Source organism: Acinonyx jubatus, chromosome A1 (genome assembly GCF_027475565.1).
Source record: "Acinonyx jubatus isolate Ajub_Pintada_27869175 chromosome A1, VMU_Ajub_asm_v1.0, whole genome shotgun sequence".
In the NCBI taxonomy this organism is placed as follows: Eukaryota; Metazoa; Chordata; class Mammalia; order Carnivora; family Felidae; genus Acinonyx; species Acinonyx jubatus.
Genome location: NC_069380.1, coordinates 27,473,934 through 27,496,464, shown reverse-complemented (window position 1 = coordinate 27,496,464; position 22,531 = coordinate 27,473,934). Strand labels below are relative to the sequence as shown.

At 41.3% G+C, this 22,531-nt stretch overlaps 1 long non-coding RNA gene across 2 annotated transcripts in view; it reads right to left on the bottom strand.

Annotated features, from left to right (window-relative positions):
• Positions 1 to 210: 210 nt before the first annotated feature.
• Positions 211 to 22,531, bottom strand: part of LOC128314162 (uncharacterized) — a 90,876-nt gene continuing 68,555 nt past the window's right edge. The window contains exon 4 of one of the 2 annotated variants that reach the window (XR_008295660.1): positions 211 to 1,957. This is a non-coding gene — a long non-coding RNA (uncharacterized LOC128314162). Of the gene's footprint in view, positions 1,958 to 10,350; positions 20,889 to 22,531 lie in introns of those variants that run through there. The other variant, XR_008295661.1, reaches the window with a different exon arrangement.

Sequence of the window (22,531 nt, the reverse complement as noted above, 5' to 3'; positions counted from 1 at the left end):
AAGTAACTTCCCAAAGCCTCAATTTCTTCCTCCATACAACTATAAAATAATAACAGTAACAATTATCTTTATTATTATCCATACAACTATAAAATTATAATAATCATATGTTATTATTAGTATTACGTTCCTAGCACAGTTTGTGGCATTTATTAGACATATAATAAATGGTAGTTCCTTTCCTCATCTTTGTCCCTGTCCCTGGAGGTATGAAACAGAAAAAGATAATTATCTACTTAGACACACTACATCTTTTGCCTAATAGTTTAAGATGTGGATAGAACTACAAAAATTCCTTTCAGATCAAGGCAGACACTGTTGACACTGTTTCTTACCCATTTAAAAGCCATTTACTCTTTCTTCCTGGATAACAGCCTTCCACAGCTGACATTGGATAAATATCCTTTAGCTTCTGGGAAAGTCGGCCCTGCCCCCGGGCTAGGAGTTGGCCTAAATCCAGTCCTTTCGTGGAAGATCAAATTACCTTTAAGTAAACATTCGCTCCTTCCCATGACCTCCTAGAGAAGAGTGTCCCTTCCTGCCCCATTGACTTTGGACTTGGAACGTCTCAGAACTAGAGAGTGTCAAATCCAAGCCAAAGAGTACCTCTCAGGGCGCTTCTGCCCAGAGGAGATTCGCTGTGGGTAGCCCAGGTCTCTAAGAAGGAGAGCTACCTGCCTGAGCTCAGGTGCCAGTCCTGCCACTTCCTGGCTGTGGGAGCATGGGCAGGTTAGGTAGCCTCTCTTCCGCTCCATTTCCTCAGAAGCCAAATGGAGCTAGTCATCGTGAATGCCTCACAGTATGTTATGAGGCTTACATGGGTTAATGTTACAAAGGTGCCTGGAATGGTACACAGTGAGCCACAGTTACATAGGAACTGGCCGAATTTGTGGCTTCAATCAAAGCACAGAACGTTGAAGCTTATGGAAGGAAGGATGGACTGTATCAGGAAGGGCCAGGCAGGCAATGGGGGAGCTGGGATGTTCTGACTCATATACAGGCCTTTGGAATTATAGAATTATCGTGTCAGCGACCCAGTGTAATGTGTAAATACCCTTTACAGCGTTTTCATCAAGGGAGTTTATTTTTAAGACATCTGGGATGGGGAGCTCATTCTCTCCTGAGGTGGTTTCTTACACCAGAAATTTATATCCTGGCAGGCTTCTAGTTACGGATCTTAATTTTTTTCTTTTTGGGTGATATACAAAGTAAGTCTAACCTCAAACGCGTGATCTCTTCAAATACTTTGTGACGCATTATTGCCCACCCCGCCCCCTTCTGCCATAGGCCTTTTCCAGATTCCATAGTTCTTAATGCATGTGTCAGCTTATCCTATGACGAAGCACCTCTAGTTTAGCCACAAGGCCCACTTTGCCTATGTCCCTTGTCTGCACACACTGAAGCACAAAAAGCACACCAGGGCAGTCCCAGTCTCTGCCTTGTTTTAGATACTATACTTCTGTTGATACACACTCATGAATCCCTCCGGCGGCCTCATTAACTCACGATGCATTGCCTTTCCCTGTGCCTGAACTGCTACTAAGCATCACATTTTCTTTCTGTATTTGTCCAATTAGAAATGAAACTCTGATGCAGAATATTGTTTTTATTACTACTGCATTTTGTCCTATTAGATGCAGTCCATCACTTTAACTTGTCGAGATCTTTTCGTCATCTGCCATCTGCCATGTTTTCCATCCCACCTAGATCTCTATCATCTGGAAACTAGATCTTCGTCATCTGAGAACTTAATAAGCCGGTGAAACTGTGGAACAGATCAGAGCGTGCCACCAAAAACCCATCCAGATTGTCATGAACTCATTAATTAGCACACTTGAGTATAAAATTTTTAACAAGTTTCAAATTGTACTTATCTGTCCATGAGGGTTGCACAAGGCACCTTGTCAACGGCAGAAATACCAGGTCTACAACATCTAAGAGTCCCAGAACCGTCTCCCTGTTAACAAGAACGACAACAAAAGGAAATGACATTGCTTGAAAACATAGCTGTCAGTACTGATCTTTTAAATGTTTATAAAGTTGTTTTGCCAATCTGTTGCCGAGCAGTAGATGGTATTTTTATTCAGTCCACTTTTTAGAAAATTAGAATACATCTGGGAAGTGTTTTCACGGACAAGGACCTAAGCTTTAAACCCCTAAGTGCTGTGAATGCAGAAACGCCTAGGCAGGTTTGAGAACTGATGGGAATGGCCTGCTTGTGTGAAACCTTCCCAGGAGACTAGATTAGAAGACGGATGACTTGGTATCCTAAGACTAATAACCTGCTCCAGAATTATGACCATAAGACTTTGTGAATCTGAAGCCTCCCCTTATTCAACAAAGCAATATTGCAGATGGGAACAGAACACACCCAAGGAGACAGAGTTTCCTATTATAGCAATGCGTGTGTTGCTCAAATTCCCTTTTATTTCCAAAGGCCAAGGGGAGAAACCATAGACCTCAGGTAACCATGGGTTTGAATCCTGGTTCTCCTGCTTAATAACTATGTCATAAGGTCTATTTTTAGAGGACCATTGCTAGTCCCTAATGAAAAAGAGTTTCTTGCAAATTCTTACAATTAAAAAAAAAAAATCAAGGTCTGGAATCTAGAATTATCTACAAGCTCCCAGGACACCTGTTCTAGTTTCTTTTGACATCATACCTCTTCGTTCCATAGCATTTATTTGGGATTATAGAGTCAAAATTAAATCCACAGACCATTTTGTTCTTGAGTTATATTCTATTTTAGATTGTTTCAGTACTTTTTGAATCTGTTTTCCCAAAGTCCTTAGCACATATATGACCATATCCAGCTTTTCATTTCCTGATAATCACTGCATTTAAGTGTTCAAAGTAGTTATTACTCATTGAAAGTGGCTTTTATAGACCAAACTGGGACTTTTAAGGTTTCTAGTTTTTGAGACCAGTGCCCCCTAAGGTGTTGGTATGTGTGAGAGCTTTGGTTTGGAGTTTTGGAGAAGTGGGAATTTTCTGCGAAGAGATCAGAGGGAAGAAAAACAAGATAGTAGAGGAATAATTGACACTCATTCCAACCCCCACCAAGCAAGATTACACCCAACGGGCTATGTAGTCCTACAAGAAAGAGAGTCTAAAAAAGTCTGTGTAAGACTCTTGTGTAGAGACATCCAAAAGTCCAGGTGATATACAGCAGCTCTGAATGGGGACAGGGACAGTCCCTTCATTTCATGATGGTGCACTGAGGCCCTCTGAGGGCTTGGGGTAGCACAAGGAGGATATCTGTGCCTAGCATAACTATTTCCCTGGAGAGCTCTGCAGCTAAGAGGATCCTGGAAATGATGGAAAGGAGCAAAAGCAGAAAGATATGAGCAGATAATTTCCCCTTGGGTTCATGGTTTTCCAGGGAAATACCTATCTCAATGAAATAGAGTTAAGCTTTGCCTCTTGTTCTAGAAGATTGGATTCTTTGAATTAGGGTTTAACCTCATCTTGGATTCTAATCATGGGTCCCTCTTCCTTCCTCACTTGGTAATGACCACGAGATCATATTTAGCCTACTATTCTATGAAAACTCTTTATTATTCTATTATTCTATGAAAACACATGTTCTAAGGACGGTTATATAGATATACCACTGTCTTACTCCATTGTTTTACCAATGTTTCAGCTCTGAGAGAGCATGCATATTTTCTACCAATAGTCAACACTGTATTCCTTATTGTAATTAGATTTTAAGTGTTTTTATTCTTTTTTTTTTTTTGTAGTCAACTTTAATTCTTTTTGAAAAGTCTAGTCTTTGGAAAAATAATTTCTTTGATCAAAATTGATGATAGGCATGGTTTCATCATTCTTAAATGTTAAATTACTGACCAAAACCTCCCGTTTCATTCCTTGACACTATGTACAGAGCTAGGTATTTTTTTTTCTTTAAAAATTACAAACCTTAGTGGTAATAGGCAAGCACTGACTGTACACCTAAGTTCTTGAGCCTCCCACCTGACATCACAGAAACAAGAGGTACCTCTTAGATTTTCGCTGATGGTATCCCCACGTGTTGGCTAGTGTCAACATCTCCCAGCTTTGCACTTACCGTTCTATACCCTTCTCTTTATCATGGCAGTGGGAAGACTGCAAAATGCATTTTGCAGAGTCCCTTACCAGCTGGCATCCGATGGGGGACAGAAAATGGAAGGTGAGAGGAAAGGAGAAACTGCTTTCATGGTTTCTGCTTACGTCTGTGGCAGTGGAAGCATCAGCAACCATGTCAGGGACAGTAGCAGCAGGGGCAGTGGTGGCGGTGATAGCCACTGTAACATCAGCATTTGGGACAGAGCAGGGAAGCAACAGCACTGGTTGAGTGCCAGGTACTGAGGTGCTACTCAGGCCGTGTTCCAACAGAAACAGCCTGGATGGCACAGTGTTTATGGACTCTGGGGAAAATCATTTTCCCTTTTGTCCTCCAGCTCTAGGTGTGTTAGTGGTGGAGTGGAATTGCCTATCATTGCATGAGCGGGCCTTTCTTATTTTGCTCCTCTAACCCACTCTAATACTTTTTTTTTTTTTGTAATGTTAATTTATTTTTGAGAGAGACAGAGCGTGAGTGGGGGAGGGGCAGAGAGAGGGGGAGACACAGAATCCGAAGCAGGCCCCAGGCTCTGAGCTGTCAGCACAGAGCCGGGCACGGGGCTCAAACCCACGAACCTGATCATGACCTGAGCCAAAGTCAGACGCTTAACCGACTGAGCCACCCAGGCGCCCCTCCAGTACTTCTGAAACAGATTCCTTACATTAAGCTCTTTGTCAAACACCTAGATCTGTTTCTGTTTTCCTGGTGGTGCAGGGACTGATGCACACTGCTATGAATCAGCCCGTGTGTGTAACAGTCAGCAGATGTGGTATACCCTGGAAGGCATTTCATCATATGCTGGGAAAACATTCAAGGAAGATTCAATTGACGATGTCAACTCTGCATTCAGTTGTTCTTTATCTCTCAGTAGAGAATCACCAAACTCTCAGATCCAATGAGAGGTTTGTGGTATCCACAGGCTTTTATAGACTCCTGTGTCTGCCATGTTTATTCCCCAGTCTTCAATAATTTAAATTATTGAAGAAAATGCAGACTTTCTGTGTCTGGTGAGTTCTTTCTTTCTTCTGTAGGCTACACAATTCATCACTCTCATCTTGATGAGATACTCCCTTTAGATACTTAAGAATTTTGAATTTGTGGTTTTCTTTTGGTATTTCTTCTTCCATTTTCCCTAGGAATTATTCATTTTTACAGATAATCTGGCATTCAGATGGAGGATTCAGAAGGAAAAAAGGAAGTCTGTAGTAATAATGCTACTCCAGAGGGAGGGGTAAGATTGCTGTCATGAATCAGGTTAAAATGTGAGGCTTATGCTGATGACATCAGTGTGGGCAAGATCCTTGTGCCACAGGTTCATTATCATCATATGCAGCCTCTAACCAAGATTCAAAATGAGAATATCTTACTCCTCCAAAAATTAAGAAAGGAGTACTGTCTTGAACAATTCCATAGGTTACCACAGTAAAATTCACGCCCATAGGTCTATATCTAGGAACTGTTTCTTCCTCATTCTGAACAGTGTGGGTGAGGGGACTGACTCCAAATCTGGGAAATATATAATGGCCCATTGCCCTGGTGGATCTCTTGACCTTTAATATTCAGCCTCTCTGTCTCCATGTACTTTCTTTTCTCATGTCTGCATATAATGCAGATGTAGTAGATTTAGAAGCTGACACTTGATTAGACACAAAATTTCAAAGGAAAAGGATAAATTGTGCAGTCGAATGTTGCCCAGAAGCAGGGAAAGGCATGCAGCCAAATCCATCCCCCCCTGCCCCCCCCCCGGCCCCAGCTCCTTGTTTCATCACATGACGTTGCCTAGATATCAGCTTATCAACAGACTGAATTTCGACCGCCACCATCCCATGAAGAAAGAGACCTTGCAAGCAGACTACACTGAATAGGAGTAGCAGCTTTTAAAAGAGGGAAGTTTATAATACAGGGTAAGTCTTTGAAGCAAATCTTTTTGTTTCAGACAGAAGTTATTTGGTAGATTTTCCCTCCTTGAATTTTCCAAGCATTCTAATCAAACTTTACCAGGTATAGTCCACTTGACTAGGTAAGAAGGATTTCCTTAGCAATAGCCCAAGAAAAACACCCATGAATTGTTGCCACAAGAAAGATCGTCAGTCATTTCCTTATGCTAGTTGAGGAAAGAAGAAATCTTTCTAGCTTTGAAGAATATTTATGCTCTGCTCTGCAGATCTGGAAAATGGGAGGAGGGATACTGAGAAGATCTAAGTACAGGATAGAGTGTCAACTTTTATCACAGAGAATATTAAAAGAGTTATCTTGGTTAGTGTGGTTTCTGAAGTGCACATTGAGGGAAGGCACTATTAAGTACAATATTTATAGTTTAATTTATAAGTTTATAACGTGGAAACAAGACACACAGAGATGTTGGCTGATGTTTTCCTAATAAATTTCTCTTCAGGAAGATCGGAGCCTTAGCTTCATGAATTCAGAAGCAGAGATTTATCACATGTTGAAATACTTCTTCAGCGTGTGTACATGTGGGTGCTTTTATGTATGCATGTGCATGAGCATATAATAAAGGAGAGGAGAGAGAGAAGGAACTGGCATGAAGGAGAGCTTTCTATAGCCATGATCTCAGTGAATCAAACAACCCGATGGGGGTAGGTGTTGGCAAGGGCAAAGGTATGAGCAGAGGAGACAACACTTAGAGTTCTCACTCCATGCCTTGGCGACCCTATTCCAATATGTCTATTACTCCTTGATTATTAATTTTTTATTATTGTACACATCTCAGATTCCAAACCTTAAACAATATGGAAAGGAAAAAAAAAGACTTACTCATAGTCTTTTTTGTGGCTCCTTCATTTTGTCAGGTAATTGGCAAGAAATACAGCTAAGTTTAATAGTTTCTTGGACAGTGCAGTGCTGTAAAACTGCAAAATGTACAAGAAAAGGAGAAAAATGTAAAGGAATACTATACTGCCACTAAAAATTATAGGCTTTTTTAAGGGATATTCAATGAGCTGGGAAAGTGCACAACATATAGAGTATCATCTCCCTTTTCTAAAACCATACAAAATGTACACAGAAAAGAAAGAATAAAAGGAAATCAATCAAATGCCACCAATAGTTATGGACAGTTAGATCATGGATAAATTTTCAAAAATGACATATACTGCTTTTAGAGTCAGATAAAGTAATAACTATTATTTATAACTATAAGAAATAACTTGTGACAGAGAGTGGTTCCCCAGTCTACATGTTGCACACACAAGATGAAGCAGAAAGAAAAGTCCTTCCATAAATAGCAGGTGGGAATAGGGAAAAGTACAGAACTGAGCAGTCTGGTGAGATCCAATTACTTGGAAACATGTGAGAAAACTTCTTATCCCTTGACATAAATAACATCTATTTATTTGTTTCTTTATTTACTTACTTGCTTACTTATTTACTTAGGTCCCAAAATAGGCTGAACAAAATGCAATTTCATGCTATGTTTGTTATTCCCTGGAGGCACAGGATAAAGAATGGGAGAAAAACGGAAAAGACAGCAAAAACTTGGGAATGTTCCACGGATTCCTTGCATTCGCGTCCCTTCCTCTGCCTTGGAGACTTCTTTACTGAAGGTATAGCATATCATTCGCTAATGGAGAAAATTTGTAGGTCTCTCCTTCAAAGCTTGAGAACTTTTTCTCATGTCTTTGTTTACCCAGTATTTGGTAACATCGTGCCTGACAAAGGCCCTCAGTGCATGTTGACGGCCTGTGTGGTGAACAAATGAGCCCTTGGATGATCCGATCCTATACCCAGCACATTTTAGGAGCTCTGTGGACAGTCTTGTCTTCATTGCAAAAGCACTGATCGGTGGCAGGAAGCAACCATGTTATGGCTCCCTGCTAGAGAACGATGTTAGTGCCTTTCAGTCAAAGTTATTTAAAGCCATTCTCATAAATACTTTTTGCAAAAGTTAAGTTCTCTTCCATCGCCTCAAGGAAGGATAAGCAATAGGGTAAGAATATTAGGACTGTTATTTAGGAAGCTCAGATCCCTGCTAAGGAAAGGACATAGCATTCCCCCCGACCCCCCCCCCATGAAATAAAACAATAACTGCTAACATTTTATCTTCTATAATGATTATTCCCATTGCCCTTTGGAGCTTTGCTTTTGAAACTGGCTTGCTATTTTCATATTATATTGTTGTCTGTCATTTGAAAAAGCTTAATTAAGAATCGATTATCTTCTTCAAAGATATTATCTTTTAAAACATCTAATTCACGAACTGTAAAGTTGAAATGATGTCTCAAATTGAGAAACACTTGGCTTTGCTACCTTCTCTCTGGACACATTTTCAATATCAAGCTTAAGGTCTCTAGACCAGAAAATAAATTTGACACACAGGCTTCAACTCCATACCATTTTTTTTTAAGTTTATTTACTTATTTTTGAGTGAGAGAGAGAGAGAGAGAGAGCGAGCGAGCAGGGGAGGGGCAGAGAGAGGGAGAGAGAGAATTAATTCAGCACTGTTGGCACAGAGCTCAGCGCAGGGCTAGAACTCATGAAGGGTGACATTGTGACCTCAGCTGAAATCAAGAGTCAGACTCTTAACCCACTGAGCTACCCAGGCACCCCTCCACACCAAATTTCTAACAGATGAAAGTCACTTTACTTTTACATTTGATTCACTTAAATTTAGTTTTCATTACAATGGTTAACAACTTGCTCTGAAAATTCTGTCATTGTTTTGAATTTTTTAGCCTACGGTGAACTTCTTGTTCTTTGATTTTTCTAGAATGCTGATGCCACTATCTGTCTCCCCATCTACATACGATAAGCATTGATGATAGATGAGGTATATAACAGAAACTGTAGTCCCAGCCCTTCTTGCTCCTTGCTTGCCCTAGAGGTCAGCCTTCTAAATGCTCTCCCTACCAATGGTCTGTCTTCCCAGAAGCTCATCCTCCACAGCAGGGCCAGCTGCAAAATCTGGTCACATGAAAGGATGACATTTGGGGTTGGATAATTCTTTGTTACGAGGGACCAGGAGGCTGTCTCGTGCACTGTGGGATGTTCAGCAGCACTCCTGGCTCCTACCTACTGACTGTCAGTACCATACATCCTCCCTTTCACCATTCATGACAACCAAAAATGTCTTTACACATTGTCAAATGTCCTCAATGGTCAAAATCACTCCCTTTGAGAATCACGGACTTCAATAAAGACCTTCAATGGCTCCTCATATAAAAGATAATCTTTAAACTTTTTTTAAGTATTACTTTTAAGATTTGAGTCGGAACATTACATCTATAAGGCTTTTATGACCTTCCCCTGCCTACCTCTAAGCCTTTCCCAGCTCAGACTCTATATTTTGCTTGAAGAAACAAAAAAAAGTCTGCTTCCCAATATATCCAGATATTTTGTGCCCCACTGGAAATCTGTACCACTTTCTCCCACTAATTAGCCTTTCTTTTTCTTCCAGCACAGTGGTTCTCAAATTTTAGTGTGCTTGTGTCAGAATCACCCAGAGGGCTTGTTAAAACCCAGAGTTCTGGGTCCCACTCCCCAGAGTTCAGGCTTCTGTAGATCTAGGGTGGAGCCTGAGAATTTGCATTTCTAACAAGTTCCCAGGTGATGCCAATGCCCTTTGAGAACCAGTATTCTGGTTCTTTGGGGGAATTTCTCCTCACCCTAAGACTCCGATGTTTTGGTCAACTCATTTAGAAAGCCTTGCACAGAGTTTATTTTCCTCCTCTGTGTTCATAGCACCTTTTAACTAATAATGCTGAACCTTTATCACATTACCCATCCACTCATCCAGCTATCTCCCCTGCTTACTGACAACTCTTGATGGGAAGTTCTCTTGACCCCATTCAGAAGCCGGGTCTATGTCAGGCCCTGTGTAGATTCTCATGGCCTACCTTCTCCAAGAAGGATCATAATAGATAAATAAAATTATAAGATGTTGGAAATCCTTAGATCTCTCTCAGCCCAATACCTTGACCTACTTACTTAACCTAGAATGTTTGCTTATCCATTTTTACTATCACACAGGCCAGTGGAAGTTGTTTAAATAAACTAGGGGAAGAAACTACCCAATTGTTGTTTTCCAATTGTTACATGTGTGTGTGTGTGTGTGTGTGTGTGTGTATATATATATGTGTGTGTGTGTGTGTGTGTGTGTGTATACATACATATATATACACACACAATTTGTATATATATACACACACACATATACATAAAATTGTTATACATACATATGTATGTATACATATATATATATATATATATATATATATATCTTATTTCCAAAAGAAGTCAGCTTTGAATACATCACACTCATAGTCCTAGAGAATTCCACCAACTCATCAAAATCACCTGCTCTGCTCCGACAGGACCTAACCCAAGGGCAGCAGCGCTATTTTTACAGCATCATGAGGATTTACAATTCCAGGCCCCAGTGGGAGGCCCTGCAGAACCGCTATATTCACAGCCTTCGGCACCAGCAGCTGCTTGGTGAGTTTTAACTACCTGACCCAAACCAGGCACCTTAGGGAGGGACTCGTGTGCTGCAGCCGGAAGTCAAGTTTCCAGATAAATAATTCAAGTAGAATGGCCTCCTCTGCCAGTGTGCTATTTTATAACATGGCTGGCAGGCCATGTTTAAAAATGATTATCCCTGACAATACTAAGCAAGGCTTTATGGGTAAATTAAGAGGGCTTCAAGAAATCAGAGTATGGATTGCCATAAAATGTCAACAACTGTCTGAGATTTACAGGCACTTGATCTAGTAGAGATGGCAATGGGCTTAGGCAGATGGTCTAGGCTCAAACCACAGGTCAGCCGCTTGCTGGATGTGCGAATTCAGAGGCTTGGTTTACTCACAACAATAACAGTTACGTTTCGTGAGCATTTCCCACGCTAGAGACCTTGTGCTAGGAGCTCTACACATATAATATGTAATATTATATATTATACATTTTCTCCCCAGTTCACAGCAGTGGGGAACTGCAGCTCAGCAACGTTATACAACTTGCTCAAGTCGTAGAGTGAATATCAGGGCCGTCGCCTGCACAGATCATGCATTTTCACGCCCATGCTCTGACATCTCTCTTCTTCTAGCAACCTCATGGGATTTTATGAAGCACAAATGAAATGATGGTTGCAAAAGATCTTCACAGACTTTAAGCAACAACCTTGTGAAAGATGTGACTGGCGTTGAGTCTCTTTTCTTCTAGCAAATGACTTCCGTCTCCAGCTGGCCTCTGTCACTGGAAGAGCTTTCTTTTTCTAAGCAGCTCACTTAACATTAGCATATCAACCTTATATTGTTGTTCCTGCGTTTGCATAAAAGACACGGTTTTTGCAAATGGTTGAATAACAAGAACAGTAACAATAGGTATCTGTTATCAGGCCTTCCTATCTGCCAGGGACAGTTCTGAGCACTTTGCAAATATTGTCTTACTTGAAACTCAGTCACCTCCATCCAAAGGTAGGTGCTTTTATAACCCACATTTTGCAGAAAGGAAAATTGAGACGTGAATAAGTTAAATCACTTGGCCAGGATCATGTGACCGGTAAGTGGCAGAGCTCGATGCAGCCTGCTCAGGATTGCCTGAAGTCTTGCAGAAGCATCATCTACTAGCTTTGTTCGTAGAGTAAAATTGCACAGAGCCCAAGGAAACCCGAGCAGAGACATTCAGTGTTTAGTGCGCATAAGATCTACCTGCGTGAGATATCAAAATGCAGATTTCCAGACCTAACTCTCTGAGTTTCTGATTAGGAAAGTCTTTGGCATAGAGCCAGAAATCTGAATTTTCAAAAAAGCGTTATTAAATGTGGCCTCAGCCTGATGATTGTGTCGTGGCTGGTCTGCAGCCTACACTCTAAAAACACTGACAGAGATTCAATACATCAGTTTCTGGCTTGAGGAAAATTTTGAAAATGAAGATATGCAGGTCAGGCTCAGATGACTCATGGCCCAAGTCCCTCCCCAGCTGATTTGTCATGTTGATCAATGACCATGTATTTTTTAACTTAACTGAATGAGCAATGCAAAAGAAGAGAAGTACGCTGCCTGTCTTCAAAGATCCTACAACCTGGGTGTGTTAAACACAATGGTTTCTACTGTGCAGAGTAGAGGAAATTTTATGGATTCATAAACATTTGCAAGGTTGTTTGCTTATTTGTTTTGTAAGATTGTTGACTTTGAACTTTCTCTCATTTCTCTCCCCTTAGGCCACATTACTCAACAGGAAGCTTTGGCTTGTGCTGCTGTGCTTAGAGATTCAACCAAGAGAGCCTCAGCTAAGGTAGCTCCCCAAAGATCCATCTCCCAGAAGCCTTCAGCCATGACAAGAACAGGGCCGTCAGCACTACCTGTGGTTCAACGCAGGGCTAAAAGTGCAGGGCTTGGCTACCTCAGAAACTGAGTTTTTGCACAAGCTCTGAAACAGGTGCTTTGCCCATGTACCCCGACATCTAGTGGGTGCTCAGTACCTATTTGGTGAATGAGAATGGAAAAAAAAAGTAACTTCTAACACAAACCCCATACCTAGGAATAATCTCCCACTCACATAATAAATTTTACCAGCAAGAACAAGTAGAAGGGTTTAAGAGCAGTGGAGCTAAACGTAAACAAGCCTTTTACTCCTCATATAATGTGTAGAGTGAAATGACTTCTGAAGCTTTCCAAATAAAAGCTGCCTTTGAATTAGAACCTTCCAGAGAAATCCCAAGAACCGTGAAAGGGAAAAGTCATCACAGGGCGCCGGGTGCCTGGTCCCCGGGTGACTGCTGAAGCCACCCACTGCAGATTCGGAAAATACACAAACCAGTATGGAGTTAACAGTGAGCGTGCGGGGTGGGTTTCCAGAGCCTATCATCTCAGCAGAAACTGGGCTGTGTATTTCCACATCCTCCTTCCTCTCTTCTTTCCCATCGAGCAGTAACATTTAATTTGGCCCCAAATCTTCTGGGTCTTGCCTGACTCAATCCCTTTGTGTCATCCTGAAACTTGGACTTAACAACTTGCCACAGCTGGGTTCATCTACGGAGCTGGAGTTGATCATGACACAGGCAAAAGAATTCGTGCACGCATCTTTTGTTGGCAGCTGAAGAAACACTCTCAGCAGAACGAGAAAGAGCCCCCAAAGAACTGGTCTCAAGTCTAACCTTTCCGTGGCCTCACTGGTTCTAAGTGAGCACCCAAGACCAGACAAATAAGCAAAACAAAACAAAAACAAAAAGGAGGTAACAATGAATCAAAACAACATACAGTGGTACGGTGTTATACGAGTTACATTTAATTGTTATTTTCATCACTGGTGATTTTTTTTTCTGTGTGGAAAGTTAGACACCAGTGCTCACATAAAGTAAAAAATTTAAAAATGCCTTTACTTCATCTTTATGCTAAATGTTCAACCCCCCTCCCTCATTTAAATCAGCCAATGACTTTGTCATGCCTGTAAAAGGAGTTGCTTGAGATGGAATTATAGACTTGTTTGACGAGGGATATGCTGACAGTGATCTGGAAGGAAGATGCTGTACCATTAGTAGGAAGAAAAAAATAATCTCATCGATGATGATGATGATGTTCTCTCTGCAACCATTCATAAAGAATAAAGAAGTTTCTTGACCTCTGCAAATCCTGGCCCTGACTCATGTACTCTATGTAGCTTTCCAGTTCTAAGTTAAGAATCATTAGATAGGCTTAAAAGAAAAATAAATGAAACTATAGTGAGCTATAGAGTAGCCCTCTTAAGGGACTGAAGTATGTGATAGATTTAACTTGACCTATACTAGCTTTCCCACTGCTTCCAAAATGGGCCTTTTATCCCGATGAACTTCTTGCATGCACTTTTTAAAATTGAAGTATGGTTGACGCACAACGTTACATTAGTTTCAGGTGTACAACATAGTGATTCAACAACTCTAAGTGTTATGTTATGCATGCACTTTTATCTTAGACTTTTTTTTTTTTTGATGGGCATGAATATTTGCTGTGTAAGCCTTGCTAGTGATGCAGAATATTAAGGAGGCCACTTAGGATTCTGAGCAGCATCCCTTGCGTCAAAAATCTCAGAAGCACCTTGTTTCCAATAGAGGCTTCTAAGAGCTAATTGGTAAGTGAATGTCCCAGGCCCATAAAAAAAGGACAAATCTAAGTCAGTGCAGAAGGCCCCACTTACTGGCTCTCCCTTCTGAGAAAATAATGCCCTCCCAGTTGAGCCCTACCCCAAAGGCCTATGAGGAATATGACCGATTATGGTGCTAGATGAAAGGCGCTCATTGAGAGAATCCTGAGAAAGACAGACAAAGGGGAATAGAGGATAATCTGTAACACCACAGTCTGCTTATCTATTCAGTAGTTGATGAACATCTGGATTGTTTCTAGCTTTGGACTATTACAAATAAAACTGCTATAAATATTTTAATATAGGAGCGCCTGGGTGGCTCAGATTAAGCATCTGACTTCGGCTCAGGTCATGATCCCATAGGTTGGTGGGTTCGAGTCCCACATCGGGCTCTGTGCTGACGGCTCAGAGCCCGGAACCTGCTTCGGATTCTGTCTCCCTCTCTCTCTGCCCCTCCCCTGCTTGCACTCTTTCTTTCTCTCTCTCTCTCTCTCAAAACAAAACAAAAAAAAATGAATATGAGCTTTTGTGTACACATAAGTTTTTATTTCTCTTGGATAGATATCCAGAAGTATGATTACTGGGTCGTATGGTAGATTTAGATTTAACTCTATACACTACTGTCAGAGTGTTTTCCCAAGTGATCATCCCATTTTGCATTCCCACTAGCAATTATAAAAGTTCACGTTGCTCCACATCCTTGCAATGTCAGACATTTTACTTTTTTTATATTCTAGTGGCTATGGCTGCTGGATGAAGATATTATCTATCACTGTTAAGTACAGACCTCCTTATTAGGAACCATAGCAAATTTCAGGGAAGGAGTTCACGATAGGCAAGGAGGTGGTGACAGCAATAATCTTGGAGATTCAATAGAAGAAATTTCAACGTTTAGCAGTCAACGTTGATTAAGCAACTGTCCAGCTATTTTTTAGGGCAGCAAAGACTTGGAGGAGGTGAGGAAGAAGAAAAGGAAGCAACCCCTGTAGGAAGAACTATTCCTGGTTCAAACTGCTTAAACACACAAAACTGGGTTCAGTGTGTCCTCAGTACCTTCTCTCTTTTCCTTGTTTATGTTGCTCTTCAGGTTCAGCAACCAACACTCCACCACCACCATGATCTTTATGCACTGTATTAGTTACTACTGAATAAAAAAAATCATACTGAAACACGGTGACTTCAACAAGATTTACTCTCTCAGTTTCTGTGGTCAGGAATCTGGGCAAGACTTAGTTGGGGCTTCTGGTTCAGGGTCTCCCAAAGATTACAGTCAAGGTGTCAGCTGAGGCTGTGGTCTTACGTCAAGATTCAACCAGGGAAGGATCCACTGGCTATGGTCTAGAGGCTCCCCTCAGTTCCCTGCCACATAGGTCTCTCAATAAGGCAGAAATGGCAATAAGCCACAATAAATCACAAATGGCAACTTGTTTCATCAGAGTTAAAAAACAAAAGAGCATGAGAGGGGGTAGAAGATGGAAGTCACAGTCTTTTATAACCTACTCTTGGAAGTGACATCCCATCACCTTTGCTATATTCTACTCATTAGAAACAAGTCACTAGCTTCAGTCCACACACAAGAGCAGCAGATTACACAAGGGCATGAATACCACAAGGTGGGACCACTGGCAGCCATTGCAGAAGCTATCTACCAAAGCCAGCACTAGGGTGAGGTGAGTGAGGTACCTAGGGTGCAAAACAGAAGGAAACACTCTTTAATAAAAAAAATAATAAAAATAAATAAAAAGTTTATTTATTCATTTTGAGGGGTTGGAGGGGCAGAGAGAGACAGAGAATCCCAAGGAATCTCCTCCCCGCTGAGAGCACGAAGCCAGATGCACGGCTCGATCTCACAAACCTTGAGATCCTGACCTGAGCCAAAATCAAGAGGTGGCCGTTTAACTGACGGAACCACCCAGGCACCCCAGAAACACTTAATCTTACATGACCCCAAGAGTGAATCCCAGACAATTGCCCCCCAGAGACCAATCCAACTTTAGTCTTCACCCTGCTGCCTTCCACATGCACTCAGTACCTTTATGCTAGCTTCTGACAGGGCTCCCTGCCTAGACACCCAGTCTGAGCATGTTTTCTCAAACTACTGCCCTGTGCTTCATACTTTTTTCTTGCCATGACCCTCTCTTGAAACTTAGCTGATTTGTGTTCCAATATTCCAACATGCTGTTAAGGAAAAATTGATTTCAGATAAGCCTGAGACATTTAATAATTACCTACTTAAATGTTATCTCTAGATGTAGAGCAGTATTTATCAAAATACAATTCATATACCAGACTCACTTAGGATGCTTAAGGAAAATACAAGTTCCCATCTTCAAACTGGCTCCCATCTTCGACCCAGTGAATCAGAATCAGAGAGGTAGCATTCTAGGTGCTACTTATGTTTACTAAAGTATGATAGCATGTAAGAAGGGACTTCAATAGCCAGAAGGCTTTAGCCTTAATAAACTGAATTTCTGTTTGGCAAGTCTGGCAAAGATTTAGGACCAAGGACTGCATGATAAGAGTGGCTTTTGGGATAAAGATTCTCCATACTAACCTGCAATAAATCACATAAATAAAATGCCAATTATTCTCATTCAAAGCCAGACCAATGGCATATTATAACAGTACTTTCTACTAAAGTGATTTATGGTTCCTAGATTTGGTATTACGAAATATGCATTACCATTCCACCAAAGCGAATCCTGACTTGGTTTTCCCTCCCATTTCCTATTGTGACGAAGGCCATAGGAACAGGGCCAAGAGTTCCTGCACCTTTTCAATTAAAATGAGTTGCTAATTGCATCAGTGCTTGTAGAGGAAACCATTATATTGGCCTCATTGACTCTGCCTTACCCCTTAAATTACAGTCCTGTTGCCTGAAATGTAATCAATCCCTATGTTCGAAATCAATCCCTTGTCTGCCTCCAGAGAACTGTTGCTCATTTTTCTCCACATTAGGGCTACCATACTGTACCAGTTACACAACAGGTCCAGTCAGGTCAGAAGTAGAGGAAATCCCTGTAGCTATTGGAAATCAGAGCTTAGGAGCAGGGTCAGAGGCTTTACCCAATTGTAACTAAGCCAAACATTCAGCTATATGGTGTGAGTTCCAGCATCCTCCAGGCCCATGGGGCGTGGTTCTCTGAAGGGAAATGAGTACCTGTTTACAAACAGAGGGTTCTAGAGAAAGACACCTTCCACCTTGAAAATAATGTAATGAGCCCAGAAACATGATCAAGATGGCTTGACAAAGTATCATAGAAAGCCAGTGACGTTTCAGAAGCCCAGCTTTGTTGAAGGAGAAAAAATAAATAAATACCACTGTAAATATATTACCTATTTAAATTCTATAAGTGATTACAGTATGTGCTGCATTGTATATTTATGGAAATAAGGAAGAGCAGAAGGCAAAGTCCCATAAGTCCAGGGATCTCTTTGAGGCACAAGGTTGGAAAGGAAGGGGCTGTGGAGAGAGGGAGGGACAGCTGCCAAGAGGTCAGATGGTGTGCTAAAGGCTGGGAAAAGGTGCAAAATGTGCCTCCATTTCCTAACTGACGGGCCAGCTTTTTGCTGAGAGATACGTCAAATGGATTGTGACCAAGATCATGGAAATGGTGGTCAAGAAACACATGAAACCAGACCAAGAGTTAATTAAGATCGAAAAAGTCTACGTATAATCTATGTAAGTTAAACGAGCTTTAATTTTGGTAAGAAAAAGTCAGGTGTTAAAACTCAAGGTATCAGTTTCCTTCCTATGAAACAGGAGAAGCACATACACAAAAAAAGAAAATGATTTTCGTCTTTAGTGCAATTCTGAAGGCAACCTACATGACTGAAACAAGTAAAAAAAAGTGCTTAGACTTTACATATTATTTCAAAGTTATAATTTTATGATTAACTGTCTCATGGTGAGAGGGCAATATTAAGTCATCCTTCTTATGTCGTTTATTCATTTACAGTACCTGAGAGCTACTGGAAATAATATTTATTAACTGTAACGTTTACAAGCAATTAAATTCGGCGGCAGTGCAGAGAGAATATATATTTTGTGCTGGAAAATAACTCTGGGAAGAAATTACAGCTTGGTCATGGAGACACTTTAATAAACTTTAATTGGTAAACAGTAGGGAATCACTGGTGGTGTTTTTAGTAGGCGCTTGGCCTGAGAACTGATTTCCAATACTGAGCAGGATGAATCCGAGAAGATGAGGAAAGAATCAGGGAAACGACTCCGGCATCTGTCCTCATTTTCCAGTAGCAGAAAATAAGGAGGACCAAACCCAGGAATGAAATACAGGGAGAAAAACCAAACGATCTGGTGGCAGAAGAACCGGGGACTCAGGCTGGGTGTGACAGAACAGACCAAAAGGACCACTGGGAGACCTGGGGGAGAAGCACAGGGCCAACAGCCCCAGGAGAGCTGATCTGAGGGACAGTGAATTATTGTCTGGTTTTGGACAAGTTGAACTTCAGGTCTCTGCATTCTGCAGGTATTGGCAGGGGGTGAAAAGTCAGCCCTGGGGTTGGTGCAGAGGCAAGAGGAGGGGAGATCCCCAGGGGAGAAGAGCAGAGATGGAACCCAGGGACCAGAAAGGCTGTGAGGCATGGAGCCCTACAGACCAATGTGCTTGAAAGGGATTTTTCAGGGAGGTAGGAGGGCCAAGTCCAGGGAAGAGGGAAATTAGAAAAAGGAAGGGCTAATGGCTGCCTGACGAAGATGAAGGCTAACATGTGGCCACTGGGGATGCCAATTAGGAACCCTTTGGTGACCTGAGCAAAGCAGTGTCATTCAGGCATGAGGGTAGCCCCTGACCTGTAAGGGGTGAGAGGCTGGGGTGTGATGAGAGCACAGGGATCCACAGGATCAATCCAGTTTCAAGCAATATCAAAACTGCATGGTCAGCATCCGTTCATGTTTCTGTATTCTTTCATTCTGCTCAGCCTTCCTAGAAATTCCTATTTGAATCCCATTTTCACCATTCACTATTATACAGAGCATTTTCCTTGCACCACAACGGAAGGCGTTTTCAAAAGCTGATACCAGCCGAATGCGTTAATGGAGTCCCATGATGAAATTCTATCAGGCAGAGCATATTGTTATTGCAATATATTTTATTATTCCATTAGTACATGTTATAAAATATGTACTTACGAACAATTACTACTACAATTTGATATATCCAATCCATTGATATAGGAATTTGGAGCAACAGAGTCGTTTTTAGTAAAGAAATTGAGATGAGTAAAGGTGAAATTCAAGATTCTATAGCATGTGTGAAATGAAATGATCCATTTTAAAGACTGGATATAACTATGCTTATATAGATACACTTCCATTTAGGACAAACCGCTCCATTTATAACTGTGAAGAATACATTAAAGCTACAGAATTAAAGTCAGATAAAAATCTCTTAACAAAATGTCAACTGTTTCATCCACAAAGAACAGCAGGGAGTTTCTTTTAAAAAAGCCTCTTCTTTTTTGACTAATGGTTTAAAAACTCATGCTAATTTCAGTAAATTTAAGGGATGATTATAACCAGCACTTTAAAAATGAGAAAATGAGTGATTTAAGATGTAGACTATATAAAAAATCTAGACTCTGTAGAAATGATCAAAGTCAGTGAAGATATGGAGCGGGGGGGGGGGGGGTTGTGAAAAGGACACTAAAAGTTGATGCAGAATAGAGATATAGGAAACATTTTAGATGGAGAAAAAGATGAATCAATTAAAGCAGGAACCATGCTGTTTATTGTGATAAATCATATTAATAGAATTCTTCTGAACAAGATATTCAATTGAAAGAAAGAGAGGGGATGTGTAAATAAATCAGGGTTTTAATTGACTGCCCCTGCTTTCGGATGCAGGAAGTTAACGCCACACAGTCACAACTGAATCTGTGTCGCCACAAACCCACACTTTGGCAGGAGCCCCATGCATGTGCAGTTGTGTTGACGAGCGTGCTTACAGCAGGTTCTGAAGACTAAAATGGTTCCAAAGAGGAGGAAAGCATGGGAATCAGAGCTTTGTTAAGCATGGCATTCGAATCATTCTAACAGCAGAGGGATGCAGTTTCATAAAGCCAGTCAAACCAGCTTCATAGCTTTTCCTTCTAGCTCCTTCACCAGACATTTCTTGACTGCTGGTGAGGAGACAGGTCCTGTGGCAGACCCTGAAGATTCTGTATGGAATGAAATGCCTCTGCTTAGGCTGTCTTTGCTGTTCACCTCGCAGCCTTGTGACCCTGACTACCTAACTGGGCTGTGACCAAGCCCAAGGCGACCTTCTCCACAGGTGCCAGGGAAGTGTGGCTGTGGACTGCAGGGTTGGCTCCTGTGGGAGTGCTCAGTGAGGCCACTGCCAGAGCCCCTCTACCTCTGCAGGACCCACTCCAGTGTGAGAACAAAATGAAGAGTCCCCACAAGCTGCAGGGGAGCTCACCTACAAATCTTTCTTCTGCCTTAACACAGGTTACTGTGGCTGCATTGGCAGGATTATTTGTCATCAGAACTAAGTGTCACATGATCTTGAAACAGAACCTGGGCAGAAGTATACGTTCTGCTCCCCATGTTTGCCTTTAGTTAAAGTACTTAGTGCAATCGTTGAGAGCACGGTTATGGAGTTTGGTCATCAAGGTTGAATTCTGGATACCTCACGTAACAGATATGTGGAAGCACGTAAGGGGCTGCTCCTCTGTGTCTCAGTCTCACCATCTGTAAAATGGCAATAATAACAGTTCCTATTCTGAAGAGCTTTGGGAGGATTAACACACAATGCCTGATGGCGTGTATATTAATGTTAGCTAACTAAATTGGTTTTAGAAATATAATAATTGTGGTAACAGAACAACCAATACTCAGTATTTTTAGTGTTTTATCATTTACTGGGCACCTTTAAATAGCTCACTTAATCAAAGGGTAAGTGTGGTCAAATGGGTTTTTGAAGATAATTTTCCAGACAAAGATTATAATGGCTATCAGCAGGTAAAGTCTCATCATCTCCAATTTCCAATCCTGGTATATTTTGGAATATATACGACAAGAGAAGAGCAGTAAGAGTGATTGGATAAATTGGGAGTGGAGGGGTGGGGAGAGCTCCAAACTGGAAAAAATCCAAATTCCATCAATAATAAAATAGATAAGCAATTGGGGTTAATTCGGACAGTAGACTATTCCACAGCAATGAAAATGAGTCAATTATATGGGGCACCTGGGTGGCTCAGTCAGTTGAGCCTCCGACTTTGGCTCAGGTCATGATCTCACTGTCTGCGAGTTTGAGCCCTGTGTTGGGCTCTGTGCTGACAGCTCAGAGCCTGGAGCCTGCTTCTGATTCTGTGTCTCCCTCTCTCTCTGCCCCTCCCCCACTTATTCTCTCTCTCTCTCTCTCTCTCTCTCTCTCTGTCAATAATAAATAAACACTAAAATTTTTTTAAAAAAAGAAAGGAAATGAGTGAATTATAACACACACCACCATGGGTGAATTATAAAAACATAACATTGAGTGAAAGAAGCCAGGCAAAAATATTTATGTGTTATGATTCTATTTATATCAAAAGCTAGTATTTTAGGGATGCATAGTGACTACCATAACATTGATGGGCATGACTACTATGGGATGGAAGACTTGGTGACAGACAGGGCCATGTGGGTAATAGGGGATGCTTCTGGAATTCTGTCAATATCTTCTTATTACTTGGTCTACGTGGTGGTTATTTAAGTGTTTGCTCATAACAACTTGTAATACTACCTATTCATTTATGTTTAGAATTTTTTACATAAGTTGAAACAAAAAGTTTATGAGGAAAGATCCTGGGAAGATAAGCCAGGAGTGAGTGGAATAAATCTCTGTTATGTCTATGTGCCTCTCTCTCTCGGCATCATTTTCTGCACATATCCCTCTAACTCCTTTGTTCCTTCCACCAACTCAATTCCCAGCATCTCCCAGTCATAAAAGTTTGAAGGATAATTATAAATAAATGTAGATCACCGCAGTGCGCTAAGGATGTTCTCACAGTGTACGTAAGGGATCTGATTCTTTTAAATTTTTTTTTAACGTTTATTTATTTTTGAGACAGAGAGAGACAGAGCATGAACGGGGGAGGGTCAGACAGAGAGGGAGACACAGAATCTGAAACAGGCTCCAGGCTCTGAGCAGTCAGCACAGAGTCCGATGCGGGGCTCGAACTCACATACCGCGAGATGGTGACCTGAGCCGAAGTCGGACGCTTAACCGACTGAGCCACCCAGGCGCCCCAGGGATCTGATTCTTAAATGTAAAGACTAAAACCTGGATAGTCAAGATGATGAAGCATGCTGCTGAAAGATACTCTTTTGAGAAGAAAACTGACAAACATATG